Here is a 17983-nt window from a genome sequence, read left to right on the forward strand (position 1 = left end):
AAGGTACAAAGGGGGGTACGATACAGGGACAGACAAGTGACACTTATCACCAAATACCAGCTAAGTCCAGCCATGGCAGGGAACAGCAATGGGCAAGAGTTGTGGTCAAACGGTCAAGGATTAGTAAGGTTTTTGTCAGGCCCCAAGTTTAAACAGAATCTATCATTTAACACAGTCAGAAGTCATCCAAGCCCTCAGGGCTGGGAACAGATTTTGAGTGATGGTATATAGAAGATTCTCAACTGTATTCCTTGACCAAATGGAAACTTACAAAGAAGCTACTGCTTCATTGTTTGCTGAACAATGTTTCCCATTCATGGCAGCTCAGACTTCTAAGTCACCCAGGACAGGGGAACAGGAGTGAGGGATAACTCTCTAAGCTTAAATGTGCTCGGACCAGGTCCAAGTCCCCTAGGAAGGAGAACTGCACTTCATCGACCACGTTGGGTGTCACTGATGGAAAGGAGCTGTATTATCTGGATGTGCTGGGGATCTGACAGCGACCCATACCCTCTGTAGTTTGAGTTGGGTTGGGCCCTTAAAAAAGGGGTGCTCACCCACCTGAGGAGAAACACCCCTCAGCAGCACCTCAGACCCAGCTGCCTCAGGATCGTAGAAAACTTGAAAGATTTCAGGCTGCTAGAGGTAGCTGGACACAAACTAAAGGCCCTCCACAGAGTCATTAAAATAAGCAAGCAATTAGAGGCTCTGGGTATCCAATGTCAGCATGACAATCAGGGAGATGTGATAAACCCCAAGAATAAGCACCAGCTAAGCCTATGTTCAGAGAAAGCATTCCCTTATTATGAGGAGAAGTGGCATTAGATAAAGTAACGATCATTGTCAGTTGAATCTTGTGAGAAATTGTATTTAACTTGAAACTAAGTATTGTGCTCCTATTAATTCTATTTCTTATGGTGTATCTATCTTCTAATGGAGAGGACAGTTAACTACTACACACTATGGTTCTATTAGAGTTATTTTATTTGGAGAAGTACACCTAAATACAGTCTGGGAGTCAATGGGTTTTATATCTGGGAACTTCCTGGACCTCTGATCTTGCCCTGGCCTCTCTTAGCCATTATACGTGTGCCAAGGATCTCACTAGCCACTTATCCAATAAAATCAAACTCAAAGTAGTACCAATTACTTGGTGGCACTTCCAAATTGTAATGCATGGAAACAGATCCACAGACATATATGTATCACTTGATTCATGACAAAAGTGACACTACAGTGCTGAAGGGAAAGAATACTCTTTTTAACAAAAGACTGAGTCAATTGAATGGCAAAACAGGAAGAAGAAAAAAAAAGAATCTTTCCCTCACGATACACAAAAAGCACTTCCAAATAGATCTAAATGTGAAAAGTAAAACAATACAGCTTTCAGTAAAAATAAAATTTGGGGTAGACAAACATTTTTTTTAATTTTAATTTAATTTTTTTAACATATTTATTGGAGTATAATTGCTTTACAATGGTGTGTTAGTTTCTGCTTTATAACAAAGGGAATCAGTTATACATATACATATATCCCCATATCTCTTCCCTCTTGCGTCTCCCTCCCTCCCACCCTCCCACCCTCCCTACCCCACCCCTCTTGGTGGTCACAAAGCACCGAGTTGATCTCCCTGTGCTATGCGGCTGCTTCCCATTAGCTATCTATTTTACGTTTGGTAATGTATATATGTCCATGCCACTCTCTCACTTTGTCACAGCTTACCCTTCCCCTCCCCATATCCTCAAGTCCATTCTCTAGTAGGTCTGTGTCTTTATTCCCGATTTACCCCTAGGTTCTTCATGACTTTTTTTTTTTCCTTAGAGTCCATATATATGTGTTAGCATATGGTATTTGTTTGTTTTTCTCTTTCTGACTTACTTCACTCTGTATGACAGACTCTAGGTCCACCCACCTCACTACAAATATCTCAATTTCGTTTCTTTTTATGGCTGAGTAATATTCCATTGTATATATGTGCCACATCTTCTTTATCCATTCATCCGATGATGGACACTTAGGTTGCTTCCACGTCCTGGCTATGGAGAACAGTATGGAGGTTTCTTAAAAAACTAAAAGTAGAACTACCATATGACCCAGCAATCCGACTACTGGGCATATACCCTGAGAAAACCATAATTCAAAAAGAGTCATGTACCAAAATGTTCATTGCAGCTCTATTTACAAGATTTCTTAAATAGGACACAAAAAGCGCTAACTGTAAAAGAAAAAATCTTGGTAGATTAAAACTGTACTACATTAAAATGAATAATGTATTTCATCCAAATACATCATAAAGAGCATGAACAGCCAAGCTGTAGACTGGAAGAAGATATTCACAATGCATATATTCCACAAAAGACTCATATCCAGAATATATAAAGAACTCCTACAACTCAATAAGAAAAAAGCAGATCCCTTCAATAGCAAAGACTAAGCAAAACAACTGAAGATTCACTTTACAAAAAAGGGCATCCAAACTGCCAATAAACGTATGCAAAGGTTCTTAGCCTCATTCATCATCAGGGAAACACAAAAGCAAAAAACAAAAAGCAAACCCACAATGTGGCACTACTATATACCTACCAGAAGGGCTAAAATGGAAAAGACAAATAACACCAAGTATTAGCAAAGATGTGGAGCGACTGGAAGTCTCCTACCTCCTGGTGGAGATGTGAATTGTTATAACTACTTTAGGAAACTATTGATGTTTGACAGTACTTACTACAGCTAAACATATGCATCCTCTAGAGCTCAGTAATTACTCTCCCAGGTTTGTACTCCACAGTACTGGGAACATACATTCATCAACAGACTTATACAAAAGTGCTCACAGCAGCTTTATTCATAATAGCTCCAAACTGGAAACAACCCATATTCCTTATACAGTAAAATAAACAAATTGTAGTATTTGTAGAATATTACATCACAATGAAAATGACATACAGTTGCTACACACAGTGCGGATTAATCTCTCACATATAATGCTGAACAAAAGAGGACACATACAAAATAGAACATACTTTAAGATACCATTTATGTAAAGTGTCAAAACGGGCAAACTAATCTATGGTGCTGGAAGTCACCCTAGATATTGCCCTTGAGAGGAGAGACTAGTGAAGGGAAGGGGACCCTTGGGGGCCAGTGTTCTGGGGTGCTGGTAACGTTCTGGTTCTTAATCCGTATGCTGGTTTCTCAGGTATGCTCACTGGGTAAAAATTCACTGAGCTGTACACTTAGGATTTGTGTACTTTACCAGATGTATGTTATATTTTGGTAAAAAAAAAAAGTTTACAATGAGGTTATATAAACACAAAATAAATTGAAGGCATAAAGTCCATGTGGGGCTGGGGGACGGGCATAAATTCCACCTCGCCAATCCAGACCTATTCTACTAAATGACAGCAAAATTGACAGCTTCTAATTGCTCAGATTATTCTGTTCTCAAATGAAAATTTGATTTTTTATTTATTTAAGATATAGGCCCCACTTTCAGAAAAAATTGGAAGCCACCATCTTATTTATTGAGCAAACACACGTTAGAGGCTTTTTCGTCTTCGCTGGAAGCATTTAGGACATCAAAATTGTTAAATTTTGCTTGGTTTACCTTTACTTTTTTTCCCATGTTAATATATGAGTTTTTAAAAATACAATCTTTCTTGGCTAACACCCTCTAATGAAGAGTAACCGCCCTAGTATTTACATAGCCAGCAAGCAAATTAAGCGGAGTAGAACACAATCTACCCAATCAGAATCTTTGGAAGGCTTCAGCCAGCGACCATTGTTCAGGTCTAACAGCCTCATGCTCACTGGAAAGGGAAGATTGGGAGCAATTGCCTCAATAACCCAGGCCAAGAAAAACAGCCACGGTGTTCAGGAAAAAGAGGGGGCCACAGAGACCAAAGCCGCTCTAGTGAAACAGAGCCTGGCTGGCCTGAAAGAGCTCATGTTTTCCATGTGCTGGCTTCTGCCCCTTCTGGAGAAAAGCTTTTCCAGGGGACGGGATCATTCTCTTCCATCCACCAGACTTACATTTGTACAACGCCCATGGTTTACAAAGTTGCCCAGATACTACCATCACCTGAGTCTTATGCTCACACTAAGAAAAAGGTTATTACTCCCCCCTTTTTGCTGATGAAAGAACTGAGGCTCAGCCAGCTAAGGTACTTCTTAAAGCCGGAAAGTCACACTGCGAGGACAAGGCACACTCAGGCACAGTGCTCTGTCTCCTCTACCATGAGGTCTCCTGGCTTCTCTCCAAGCCTGCTTGTGAGAATAAGAACATAATCCCAAGACCTAAAAACAATTAGGCTAGGACTGTTAGACATGGGGCAGCAGGCAAGCTGGAAACCGTGTCCCAGCCCATGAACAGTGTTCACATCTTCAGGATCATGCATCCTGGAGGCATTGGGAGGAGCGGGGAGAGGCACAGGAAGGAGCCAAGACTGGGGCAATTAGCTGTTGAGTGTTAGCAATGGTCTGAATGCCTCAGTCCAACTCCACTGCACAAAGGTCATCAGCAACAATGGAAACATGTTCCATCCAGGCAGGCTTTCCTGCAGATGGAACTGACACTTGTGGCTTTGAAATATACACCATATAGCTCTGAAATCCACTCACAAACATGGTAAGGTTGATTCTGCTAGAGATGACATGTCCCCAGTACTAAAGCATAAAGAGCACTGGCTTTGGAATCCAACAGACCTGGCTTTGAATCCCAACTCTACTTTGTGAAGACACATCTAGTGAACAAGTTACTTTGCTCTGAGCTTCAGTTTCCTTGGCCATAAAACAGCAATAATACCTAATACCATCAGAATCATTGTGAAAATTGATGAAATAATATATGTAAAGTTCCTTTCCCTACTTTAAAAAATAAATAGATGAAAATAAGATTAGTTTTCTTTTTGTGAGCTTTTAAAACATATGATATGACAAGTTTGTGTCTTTCTTGGCAGCTAAAATGAAATAAAAACATAAATCGTTTAAATTCATACCTTACAGGATACTCATATATGAGTATGTAATAACCTTCTCAGATGGCCTGATTTAAGCACCTTGACCTTTTTTTTTTTTCCTTTTTCACCTGGAAGTAATCTGATTAACTCAGTGCCTGCTTCATTTCCTGGAAGAGAAACTGCGATAATCTTCTCCTCAATTTCAATAAATGATTAACATGACAAAAACATGTCAGCCGTAGTCAGAATCCAGCTCCCACAATTTTCTCTGGAGCTGATGTTGCCAAATGCTGCCTGAAAGAAAGATGAGTATCTGATTTCCCAGTTAACTCCAGATGTTGTCCTGGGCAAATTCCACAGGTTACCCAAAGAAGCTGAAAGAAAGGGTCTTATATTTGGCTGCCTATGACTTTCCTTTAAAAAAAAAAAATCATCAAAATGTACAGGTGTTCTTCCATTAGAATGTTTTGCTGTCACCTCAAACCCCATGAATACCCTCTACCCATAAACTGGTCTGCTTATCCAACTGTCCTATTTCTGTGCATGCCTGCACGCTCTTAGAATCTTAGAAACAAGGAACTGGGAAGGCTTCCATTAAAGCCATTTGGTCCAATATCAAAAAAATGCAGGAATCATTTCCAGTCATCCCTGATGATCTGCTACTGGCTAAATACCTCCAGTGTAGGCGAGTCAACTACAAATACAAACTTCTCTGCTGCACTGCTCCCCTTCTTCGTCAAGTTCTTCCGTAAGTCTAGCTGGGATGTTTCCCCTTATGTTCTTCTCCCATTCACTAATCCTAGCTCTGCCTTCAAGAGCAATGGGGAGCATAGATAAATCTCACCCGTCCTCCACATTGGAGGCCCAGCAATATGGAAGGCAGCCATTAGGTTTATACACACATTTTCTGCTCTGAATCAAAGACAATTCAAATAACATTTGTTGAGGGTCAACTACGTGCCTCATATTGCTTTATGTGCTAAGACAGGAGAGCTAAATAAGGCATGGTATCTACACACAAGACTCTTACACGAGTCCCTATGAACAATCTGGATATGACCTGGCTTCCAGACCACCCACCGTCTCCCTCCTCCAGGTACACTGTGGCTTGCTGATGCTTCTCTTAAAGCATCAACTTTAAGATGCTTTAAGAGAAGCATCTTAAAGTTGGGTATTTACCCAAAGGAGCTGAAAACTTATGTCCACACAAAAACCTGCATAAAGATGTTTATGGAAGCTTTATCCTTAATTGCCAAAACTTGGAAGCAACCAAGATGTCCTTTAATGGATGAATGGATAAACTGTGGTGCATCTAGACAATGGAATATTATTCAGAGCTAAAAGGAAATGAGTTATCAAGCCATGAAAAGACATGGAGGAACTTTAAATGCCTATTACTAAGTGAAAGAAGTCAATCTGAAAAGGCTGTATACTGTATGATTCCAACTATATGACATTCTGGCAAAACTATGGAGACAGTAAAAAGATCAGTGGATGCCAGGGGTTAGGGGGAGGGAGGCAGAGCACATGGGATTAAGGCAGTGAAACGACTTTGTATGCTACTCTAATGGTAGACACATAACATTATACTTTTGTCTTAACCCATAGAATATACAACACCAAGAGTGAACCTTAATGTCAACTATGGACTTTGGGTGATTATGACATGTTGATGTGGGTTCATCAGCTGTCACAAATATACCACTCTGGTGGGGGACGCAGACAATGGGGGAGGGTAGGCATGTGGGGAGGACAGGGTGTAAGTGGGAAATCTCTGTATCTTCGTCTCCATTCTTCTGTGAACCTAAGACTCTTAAAACATAAGTCTTTTTTAAAAAATTAATAGACCAAAAGTAGATGGGTGGGTCTGTGGATTATACCAATGCCGATTACCAATGTGGTTTTGACATTGTACTATAGTTGTGTTAGATGTTAACAGTGGGGGATGCTGGGTGAAGGGTGCAAGGACCTCCCTGTGTGTTTCTTTGCAACTTCCTATGAATCTATAATTATTTCAAAATTAAAAGTTTAAAAATAAATGGATAGATGAGATGACACTGGCAAAAGCTGCTGACAGGACAGTTTAGATTCTAAAAATAGGCCCGAACCAGGGTGGGTCCATCTACTGAAATACTTCTGGAAATGAGCACCGAGGAGAAGAGAGCAGAACTGTCCAATCAATATGCACACCCTGCCCCTCCCTAGGAGGCAGGGCACCTTTCTGGAAGGGCAACGCTGAGCTCTGTGTTCTGAATCTACAGGGCTTGCTCCTCATTCCTATTCTGGAACAACGGGATGGTCAGAGTTTGTGGCCTGTGCTCCTTGTCACCTAGAGGGACTATGTGGCCTCGGGGTGGGGGGTCATGAGCCATCAGGCTCCAGAGTCCAACACACCTGGCTTTAAAATGCAGGCCCATCCCTCACCAGCTGTGGTGGCCTGAGCACATGATTTGCCCTCTTCTAGACTCCACAAAACAGGGATGGAGGAAAGCACTGTTATCACATAGGGCTGTGAGAGGAGTCAATGAAGTAATTCATACAAAGCACATATAAAGCTCCAGTATCTACTAAAAACTCAGTAAATGCTCATGGTCTTGGAGCCTCCGCCTCCTGCAAGAGGAAGGACACACTCTTCCTCCCCTTTCAACTTCAAACAGAGCACCTGTCCTTCCCCCACTTGCTGGTACCTCTCAGCATGCCATGGCGTCTCAGATTTCCAGCTAGTCTAACCAGAGCTTCTCAAACCATCTGCGGTAAAGGACCAGTTTAGCTTGTTTTTTTCATTTTTTAATCCCATCTGTTATAGATTGGTACTTTGGTAAAATACAATGAAAATGAATTACTTCAGAAAGGCAATTTTAAAACAAGTATAAGGCCCAGTTGTTGTTTTTTTTAATTTTTAGATTCAATAGACAAAAATACTCTGGCAAATTGCTATAAAAGTATCTAAATGCTTCCTTTCAATTTCTGTACTTGTCATTACTGACTAATAACAAACAGTTGGCAGAGCTGGACCACGGACTGCACTTTGAGTACTGCCTCTTCTGTAGCTTTTCCTCCAAGTTCCTAATAATATTACAGCCATAAAACACAAATGAGTAATTAAAAATCTCTATTTTTTATATTAATTTTCATTCCCAAGATTGCATGTTCTTTGAGTGCCAGGGTCACGTCCACTGTGCCTAGCATATGACAGGTGCCTCATAGGGGCTCAAATCCTTGCTGATAATCCAAATATTAAACAGGTATATTATTTCCTTCTACTTTTTCACAACTTAGACCACTTGATAGTGCATTTGGGAAAACCTGCCTAATGAACACATTTTGTCCCTGTAGCATCCCTCCCTATTTACCTGCCTTCCATCGATTTGTGTTTGTCTTTTTCACCACCTGCTTCATCTCCATTTAACTGAAATGCACTAGATATAGTCAGTGTTTCTCTTCTACTGAGGGACAAGACAGGACAAATCACAGAAAATCCCATTCATCAGAAAAGCTGGCTCTGGCTCACCAGATAAACATTCAAGGAAATGGAGTGCGCATATTAATACACTTCCAGTGTATACGGTTATTCTCTCTACGGCTGGGCCCATGATGGCTGCTCAATAAACGTTTATGTGAACTGGCCATGGAGCACCCGCTACATCTGTGACTGCAAGTCACATCTTCATCATGTCCCTCAGAAGACAGAAAGGGGCAATGAGCGCTGTTACAGGAATGAGCCTCAGGCCATTTAGACCAGTGCTTTTCTACCCTGGCTGCACAGCGGAATCACCTGGGGAGCTTTCCAAAAAAAATACTCATGCCTGCCTCCCAGACCCAGAGACTTTTTTTTAATGTAATTGTTCTGCGATGAAACGTGAGCATCATTATTTTTCAGGTTCCATCAGTAATTCCAATGTGCAGCTAAGATGAAAAACCACTGATCTGGAATACCCTCCCACCCACACTGGGACTTAGCAGATGTGCCTTACATGTTTGTTGAGTGGACGAATGACTCACTCAATGGGTGGGAATGACTCTGTGGCAAATGTGGAGACGGTCTTCACTCCTGTCTCCTCAGACCCCTCACCTCTAACGTGCATCTCCTCCCGAGGTCCAGCCTTAAACTCCAGCCAGAAACATCCCCCGTCCATCCTCCTCCTGGTAGGAGGAGGGCTTGTTTCTCCCAGGGATTACTGGCCCTAAAAAAGCACTAACTTAGCTCATCCTCACCTTTGTCAAGCAGGAGACTCCAGGACTTTCTAGAATACATACCCACAAGGCCCCCACAAAGAGCACTGGCCTCACTCACACAGGATGGGAACATGTCTTCTCATCTCTTTTGTGTTTATCTAATGGTTGTTCCCCGACTGTTTTTCTGGCGGTCCATGGGACCACGATGCTATCTCAGACTCCAGACGACAGAGGACAGAGGTCTGAAAACGCTTAGTACCAAGTGGCTGGTTTTTAAAAGTCAAGTAAACAGACGCTACTGTGCTGCTGAAGGCAGGCGGCGGGCAGTGGGAGAGGTGAACGGGGGAAGGAGGAGGAGGAAGTGATGCAATGTGTGGGCCTAGAGGGGGTGATGAGATGCTGGAAGCCCACTGTGGGCAGGCACAGGCGACACACGGACCAGGCAGTGTCTGCAACCCTATCTAAGGAGCAGGCAAGAGCTTCGCTGAGCTCCAGGTTCTCTCCTGAGAATGCGTGCCTGTAGTTGCCCCGGCTTCTGACCTCTGGCTGCCCCCTTAGCTGCTGCTGCCGCTGCTCTTTCCACCTGAACAGCAGCCCCTCCCCAGCCTCCTCTTCAAACCTCCTTCCGTGACCCCAGAGGAGCCGCTGAACTTTCACTCTCCCTCTGGACCCAGACCTCCCAGTCCTCCTTGACGCCTACCTACCTACACAGAGGCAGTTCGGGTTGCTACGTGGGGATGTTTGGAAGGAGATGAACGCAGGGTGGCTGTGTTTTAAACCAGGAAGAAAAAAAAAGGAAATACATTAGGTCCAAGGAGAGACCTTCCGCTGGCCCCCCAGAGCAGACATCCCCTGGGTCTCCCCTTCCCTGCCCACTAGCATACTGATGGCATTCTATCACTAGTAACGGGCATTTTCTGGTATGCTTCTGTCTCCCCACTAAAAGGGGAAAAGGAAACTTGCACTATTTGGGCACCCCTGCTTCCTGGCGCTCTGCTAGACTCTATTTGTGGGTTTTCTCATACAATTCTTCTAATCCATGAGCTACGTTAAAAGACCCACCAAGGGTCACACAGCTTGCAATTGGCAGAGCTGGGATTCAAACCTAGTACTTCGTGACTTCAAAGCTCACAGAGGATCATCCTCCAGTGAAAGTAAGTCTCACACTCCTGTCACCAAAAAGAATAATCTGCCCTCAGCCCTAAAGGGGCTCACCCAAGGCAAGAATCATGAAGCCCCATTAGACTGGTTCCTCCCACTGGGCTCCATAAACCATGTGGGTTGACTGAATCATCAGCTTCCAGAAAAGAGAGGAAAACGTATTTGCCATCTACATGCCAGTAACATATGAAGAGATATGTGCCTTCTCTTGTTACACCAGCTTCTTAGGTGGCTGGAGAAAGGAAGGAGGGAGGCACCCAGCCAAGACAGGTGAATCACTGACCACCCCAGAGTCCAAAATAACATTTCTGAGTCCCAGAAGCACCTCGCAACTGTAGGGATTCTGAGAAAATGATTTGTTCACATACCATCCAGTAGATAATTCCTGAGCACCTACTATGTGCCAAGAACTGTACTAGAGGCAGGGGTGAACAAAGCAGTCAGCTCTGTCCTCGTAAATCTAGCAGCTATCAGAGGAACAAGGCTGGGGTTCAGAGGCATTTGTGGGGTAACAGCATCTCCTGATACACTACCATAAATTTAGAGCTGAGGCACTTTTGGGGGAGGAGGAGGAGAGGGAGGAGTTAAGGAAACCAAACTCGTTGCTATGCAACCATGACGATTTATTCTTAGCCAGAGCAGCAGCACGGCACCGGGCGTGGGTGGGGGAGGAGCCGGGAGCCAGGGCGGGTCGGGGGGAAGCCGGAGGAGTGGGAAGGGGCCCCTCCCCTGGGAGCCGCTCACAAATGGACACTGCACAGAATCATACTCACCAGAGGCAGTCAGAATATTGTGGGGACAGCCCTGGGAACCACAGAGAGGACCTCCTGCCCGGCTGCAAGAAAAAACCCTTGCTCTTGGGCCTGAAATTAACCTTCAGTTATCATAACCAGGTCTGTACTGAATACCAAAAGGGACAAAGAATAGCATAAAGGCTGGCATGTTTCACGCCTGGGGGAACATACAGTCCACCGGGGCACTGAGATACACACGCATAGAAACAGTCCATCAACAGGTATTTATTAAGCACCTCCCGCGTGTGCGTTCTGCACAGCGCAGGATGCTGCGGGGGTGGAGGCGGCCCCAGGGCTGAGGGAGCGCACAGACTGTATTGGATGGGCAGAGGCCAGCACCGTGCCGACAGACACTGCTGGGTCCCGGCTCTGAGTGCTGGACCCGGCTCTGCCGCCATGGGCTCCGCGCAGCCTGCGGCTAGTCGCTCGAGGTCTCTGAGCCTCAGTCTCTTGATCTTTAAAATGAGACTTGGACTAAGCAATGCTCCCAGTTCTGACATGCCTGAGTCTCTGCCATTATAAACACTACAGGATTTCAGTGGGAGCACAGCTGAGTATGACACAGAACACTCGGGAGGGGGCTACATGGAGGAGGGAAGATTTTAAGAGGGAGTGGGGGAGGGAGGCTGATGTTTATTGAGGGCCTATTATTTACTTCTACCTAGGGATGAAGGGTTTTCAGAGTTGAAAATGCGAAGCCTCAGGGAGGCTGAGTAACTTGCTCAAAGCCACACAGCTAGTAAGTAGCAGATCCAAGATTCAAACCCAGACCCACCTGGCTCCACAGCCTGTGTACTTGCCACTGGCTCCCACTGCTTCTCTAAGATGGTAGGACATGGATAGGAACGGGGGTATGAGGAGGCCTGGGGAAGCAGCATGCACAAAGACACCGACAGCTTGAAAACCCCCAGGATTAACAAGGGAAGATTCCCGGGGTTGTGAGGGGAAGGAGGGTGTGATGAGCAGGAAGAATGAGAACCGGGCAGCCCCTCACCCACACCCTGCCCTGTGCTAAACGCTACGGAAAAGAAAACGGTGCACAAAACCGTCCTTACCCTGAGTTAATGTGCAGCCAAGGAGATAAAATGTGAAAACTGACAATTAGTGAAATGCTACAGAAAGTGCCAAAGAAGGTGTACAAGAGTAAATCATAGTAGAGTGTAAGTGCGGGGACTGCTGCTTCCTATTCCGGCGACCACAGGAGATCTGCGGAGGAAGGAGGAGTGGATGTGAGCCTTAGAGGATTCCAGGGGGAACGGTGGGGAGAGGGGGAGAGAGGTAAGGACATCTGGAACAGGAAAAATCTCATCCAGGGGAGAAAAATGCAGAAAGTATGCTCTGTCTGCTTAGAAGAGAGAGATGGTGGGAAACAGCTGTGTTGGGCGAGACTAGAGGGCCTTGGCTGATAGAGAGAAGATCCTTAACCAGAAGGCTGTGAGAAACCACTGACCACGCTTGAGCAGCGGAAAGACAGGCTAAAGAGGAGTTTAGGTAAAGGCAACCAGCAGCACTCAGAGAGCCAGGGTGGGATGAGGCGGGTGTGAACGAGGCAGTGGCCCTGGGGATGGCAAGGAAGGACTAATTTCCTGGGTGTTTCAAGATGAACAGAAAAGTCCTGGTGAATGGGGAGGGGGAGAAGGCAGGAATCAAGGTAAACCCAAACTTCAAACCAAGAGAATGATAGGGCCATGTTGAGAACAAGAGAAGCCTAGCAAAAAATAAAACTTAGAGGGAGGATGGTGATGAGGTTGATTAGTTCCATTTTAGACATTCTAAGGTTCCTTTAGGATATCCAAAATGGTGAATCATAAACTCAGGAAAAGGAAACTTTAGGCCGGAGGAGGGGAGGGGGGTTCAGGGTGAAATGAGTCCTCCCCTGTTCCTTAAGCCCACAGGGAAGGCAGGACAGCTGATCTGTGGGTGAGGAACTGTATGTCCTGATAAGAGAAATCACAGGAGAGTGGAAACAAAGCCCTGAGCCAACTGGTAATTATTCCCATCAATAGAGCAAGTGAGGCTCTTAATTAGGGTCAAGCCCAGAAGAATGGAGTCCACTTCCCTCTCCAAGCAGTAATCCCTTCTGTGCTCTAGTGAGGGGTCATCAGCCTCTGCCAGGGACAGGGAATCACAGGGGACCTCACCCAGCATCTTGGTGTAGAGGCAAGGGATAAGATTTTGGAGTCAGAAAGATCTGGGTAAGAATCACAGTTGCTCCATCTGAGTGAGTGTAGGCAAGTTACCCAACCTCTTTGAAGAGTAAAAAAGACAAGCACCGAGTGCCAGGCATAGTGTAGGGCATATAGATGGTGTCAGTTAAATGTTAGTTCCCTCCACCCCCACCCCAGAGCAGGCCTTTCGTTACTGACCAGTTCTCGTTGAAACAGTTTTTTTCGTTAGTAGCTAACTCAGAAGGCCTAGTTATACTCTCTGGGATAGCACAAAATATCAGTCAGTTTCCCCTTCCACCTGTCAAATGTTGATTATGTTTCCCCTGAAGCTGGATTTGGGGCACCTTGAACTGAATTCATGATAAGGTCTGACAGATACAGAGCAGACAGGGGCTGCAACTGCTCTTCTATCAATATAAATGCAGCCCAAGGGCCCCAAAATATCACCTCCACCTGACTGTTAGGGGCATATGAAACTCTATCATTAGAGATTTATTTATTTAGCCTAACATACTTCTTTTAAATAATAAAGTCTCCCATGAGGAATAATCCATTGAGCTGTTACCAATCATAAATAACAAAATGCGCATTAATTTATCAGATGCAGGAGGTGGGGTGTGTATCAAGGGTTTTGATGCTTTGGAGAAAAGGCAGGGGGCATTTTGGAGTTGAGATCACTGGTCCTATTTGGGGAGGCTGCTGAAGTGAGTTAGAGACCAGAGGGCAAAAGGACATAGCAGAGCAAGTTTCACAGCTTCACCAGGAAGCAGCGCTGGTTGCTGAACAAGAAGGGTCACAGTAGAGATAACCCTGCCAACTGAAATCACCATGTGACAATGTGGGACCTTCAGGATACAATATGAGAGTCAGGGGGGCTGTAGCTCTCCAAAGGGCATCGCAAAGCACCATAGAAAACCTATCTCCACCTCCCACAGAGGCAAAATCAAAGGGACCAAGGTGCACCAGGGGAGACTGAGATTGGAGCCAGAAAGCACTTCCAGGTGATGCAGAAATTCTCCTTTGTTGCCCAGCTAGGTTTTCCTTGTGCCCCATCACTCTCCTGAAACTGTTCCTTCAACGATGACCTGTGATGGCCTAACATCCGAACCCCAGGGTTCTACCTCACTCCTCAGCAGATTGAAGGCCAATGCCCCCGCCTTCCTTGAAACCCCCACGTGAAGGCACCCCAGGTGCCCTGGTGTGACCACTCTCACATTCCATCTCATCTGCCCCAAGCCTCTGCAGATTGTTCTACCTCACTCCTCAGCAGATTGAAGGCCAATGCCCCCGCCTTCCTTGAAACCCCCGCGTGAAGGCACCCCAGGTGCCCTGGTGTGACCACTCTCACATTCCATCTCATCTGCCCCAAGCCTCTGCCTTTCTCCTCTGCACCATCCCATCTCTAACAAGGCAGAGGGACCCCTTCCTGCACTTCTCCGCAGAGCAGGAAAGAGTAGCTCTGAAGAGTCTCTCCTGCATGGGGCTGAGCACACAGCCGGTGCATAATAAATTGCAGACGTAACAAAGGAAGCCACTGCATTCAGATGCTGGCCAAAGTGTGGCTCGAGAGGATGATGCCCTAGGAAGTGAGCCACAGAAGGCACGGCACTTTGCTGTGTTTCTGAGGGAGCGTCCCTTACTCAACATACACGGCCTGACTCTGACCCACAAGCACCCGTTCAGTGTGTTTTCTCCAGAGAACAACTTAAAGGGTGTGCTGTCAACCCCAGGGCCCTTTGCCTCCTCATTGCCTTGGTCTCCAGTATCCAAAGAGACGTTCTCACAGAGGGCTGCATCGCCACAGAAAAAGGTTCCAGGGATGAAACCCCGAGAGGAGAGCTCTTCTTGGCCACAAAGGAGCTTTTCTCCTCCAGGCCAGCTTCCCCAGCGCACCACCCCCCAACCCCGCTGCTGGCCTCCAGCATCCTCCCTGACCCCCGCCCTTGCCTGAGCTGCACCAATTTTCTTTGTGATGCAGTCTTTCTGTCGCCTCTCATCTATATTATATGTCCCATGACATATCCGAGAACACCACACTCCCAACCTCTGGGCTCTCTCACACCAATGTGTTTCATCTCCTCCCAGCAGAAGTTCCGTGGAGGGGAAGACCGCGCTCTCCCTCAACAAGCACGGAGCTCTCTGAGGACCACAGCCATGATGACCGAGTCACACATCATCCTTGACTCTTCCTCTGTACCCACCACTTCCCTTTAGCTCCCAGCAGAACTCTGCCCTTACGGGTGCCCCCAGTTCATGCTGGTAACTCAGAGGTACACAAGGAAAACCAAGAGGCCCTGGAACTTCATCGGAGGGGAAATATGAATACATAAGGAAAGGCAGAAGGAGAGAGGCAGGAGAGGGAAGGACTGGAGTGAATCCTTTCTGAGCTCAGCCATTTCTTACATCCCGTCTTAGTCCCCCTTGTCATCTTTGGCCCCAGCCCTGATTACTGAGAGTTACCCTTTGATCCACTCCTCCATCTCTGCTCACCGAGTGTGAAACATTGAAATTTGTCAGATATTCTGAGCACCAGAACCCATGCAAGAAGTTGCCAAGGCAACAGAACACTCCTCCTTGGTATAAATATTCGTGGGTGATACCACTGGTTGAGTAGAGCTCAGATGTCTTCCCCTTCCCCCTCCTTTAGGCAGGTCTGGCTGATTTCAGAGTTGAGGGAGCCATTAATGGTTTTGACAAGGGGAATGGAATGGAAAAGAGTGGGTCCCTCCAAAGACCAGCTCAGATGCTGCCTAATGAGCCATCCAGTAGGGAGACAGGATTTTGCAGTTCTGATTAAATGCTCAGCTCCCACTGGGCCCAGAGGTGGGATGGGGACAGAGAGGAGGCTGCCGGAAGATGGAGTGGCATGAATTGTGGGACAGGACTCCCGAAACCACAGTGCCAGGCCATAGCGCCCAGGACAGGTGCTTGAGATACCAGCCTGCAGGGGCCACTGGGAGATGTCCGGGGCCTTATGCTCTGGCTAGGGCTGTTCTCATCTCCCTTGTTCTCCATACTTTCTCCCTAGACCTTCAAAGACACAGACTGCACAGAAGATACTTAGGATTAAGTATCCATGCCCCAGTGCTATTCAGGGAGGACTGTGCCTCAGCAGATACCACTCCGTTCAGAGGGCTGGCTCAGCCATCTCCTGTATTCAACCCGCGCCAGAGCATCATTTTTTTAGCCCTTTCCCTTTCCTGGATCTCAATCTTACCATCTCTAAAAGGGGAGGGCTTTCCTCTCCTCCTTGCAACCTCTAATATTTCTGGAAAAGGTAAAAATAGTATGAAATTTTGCCTGTAAGGACTACCTGGAGAAACTTTTTTAAGCAGCAGTCAGTACCAGCAGCCCCACTGCCGGGAGGCAGCGGTCCTCAGGCGGTCCCCAGAGACCACAGCTCTCATGCTTTGAGGGAGAGAGGGGACAACAATCCAGGACGAGGTGTCCTGTGTTCATCTCCCCTCCTCCCCCACATCCTCACCGTCACTCCCCACATGCACCCACCTTGCCCAGACTGGGCTATTCACACATTGGGGGCTACACCCCCACCCCTGCTCACACCAGTATCACTGCATATCTCACACTCACTCATCCTGCCAGGACCGGCACACTCACCTCCCCAAAGCCCTCCCCAGCCACACAGTCCATAGGACTCTTCTCCCCACTCCTGAAGACCTGCCGCTTGCACCAATCATTTGACACATCACACTCTGTTTTATCAGTATTGTCTTGAAAGCCCCACACAGCACCAGTGCTGTCCACGTAGTAGGCATTTAAGTGAATATTTGTTTTAGGGTAGATTTTTAAAAAGTTATTCATTGTTGGACTTCCCTGGTGGCACAGTGATTAAGAATCCGCCTGCCAAGGCAGGGGACACGGGTTTGATCCCTGGTCCAGGAAGATCCCACATGCTTCAGAGCAACTAAGCCCGTGCGCCACAACTGCTGAGCCTGTGCTCTAGAGTCTGTGAGCCACAAGTACCGAAGCCCACGCGCCTAGAGCCCGTGCTCCACAACAAGAGAAGCCACCGCAATGAGAAGGCTGCGCACCGCAACGAAGAGTAGCCCCCGCTCGCCGCCGCTAGAGAAAGCCCACGCGCAGCAATGAAGACCCAACGCAGCCAAAAATAAATAAAATAAATATAAATTTTTAATTAAAAAAAAAAATCTTCATTGTTCAACAAAACCAGGCGACTCAAGTCTCCAGGTGTCCGAGTATGTCCTCCAAGAGAGTGGAAGCTCCTCACATCCTCTGCTATACTTCCCAGCACAGCTCTCTTCCTCCTCTCCTAAACACACCATTCCTGCCTGGCCTGAAACATCCTTTCCAGCTGCCCAAACTCTCACAGCTGCTCCACCCCACCAACCCCGCCCCTACCCATCTAGGATGGCTCAGGACCCCACTTCCCCACCTCTGACCCCCACTGAGCCATGTTTCCCTCACTAGAGGCCCCTGAATTTCCTGTGGAGCACAAACTAGGTGTAACTTTAAAGCGTCCCCAGCTCTGTCACAAACACCCTTGGACATGCACATCCGCGACCATCTTTTCCAGGTCACACCCAGCACCAGGAGTCTGTGTCCTAGGTTGGAATCCCAGGATCTCTTAGCTGACTTGAACCTCTACCCAGAATTCTGGGCCTCCAACAGCCACTGGGTTTCCTGGCAGGAAACTGGTATTGTCTCTCCCTGTGAGTAGACTATAAAGACCAACGAACTCTACCCTCC

General features: G+C 46.4%; 1 protein-coding gene across 17 annotated transcripts in view; it reads right to left on the minus strand.

The window, feature by feature from the left end:
* The window catches only part of KALRN (kalirin RhoGEF kinase), a 645891-nt gene that overhangs the window by 524579 nt on the left and 103329 nt on the right, over positions 1 to 17983 (minus strand). The window lies entirely within an intron of this gene.

This window comes from Tursiops truncatus, chromosome 4 (genome assembly GCF_011762595.2).
Source record: "Tursiops truncatus isolate mTurTru1 chromosome 4, mTurTru1.mat.Y, whole genome shotgun sequence".
NCBI lineage: Eukaryota > Metazoa > Chordata > Mammalia > Artiodactyla > Delphinidae > Tursiops > Tursiops truncatus.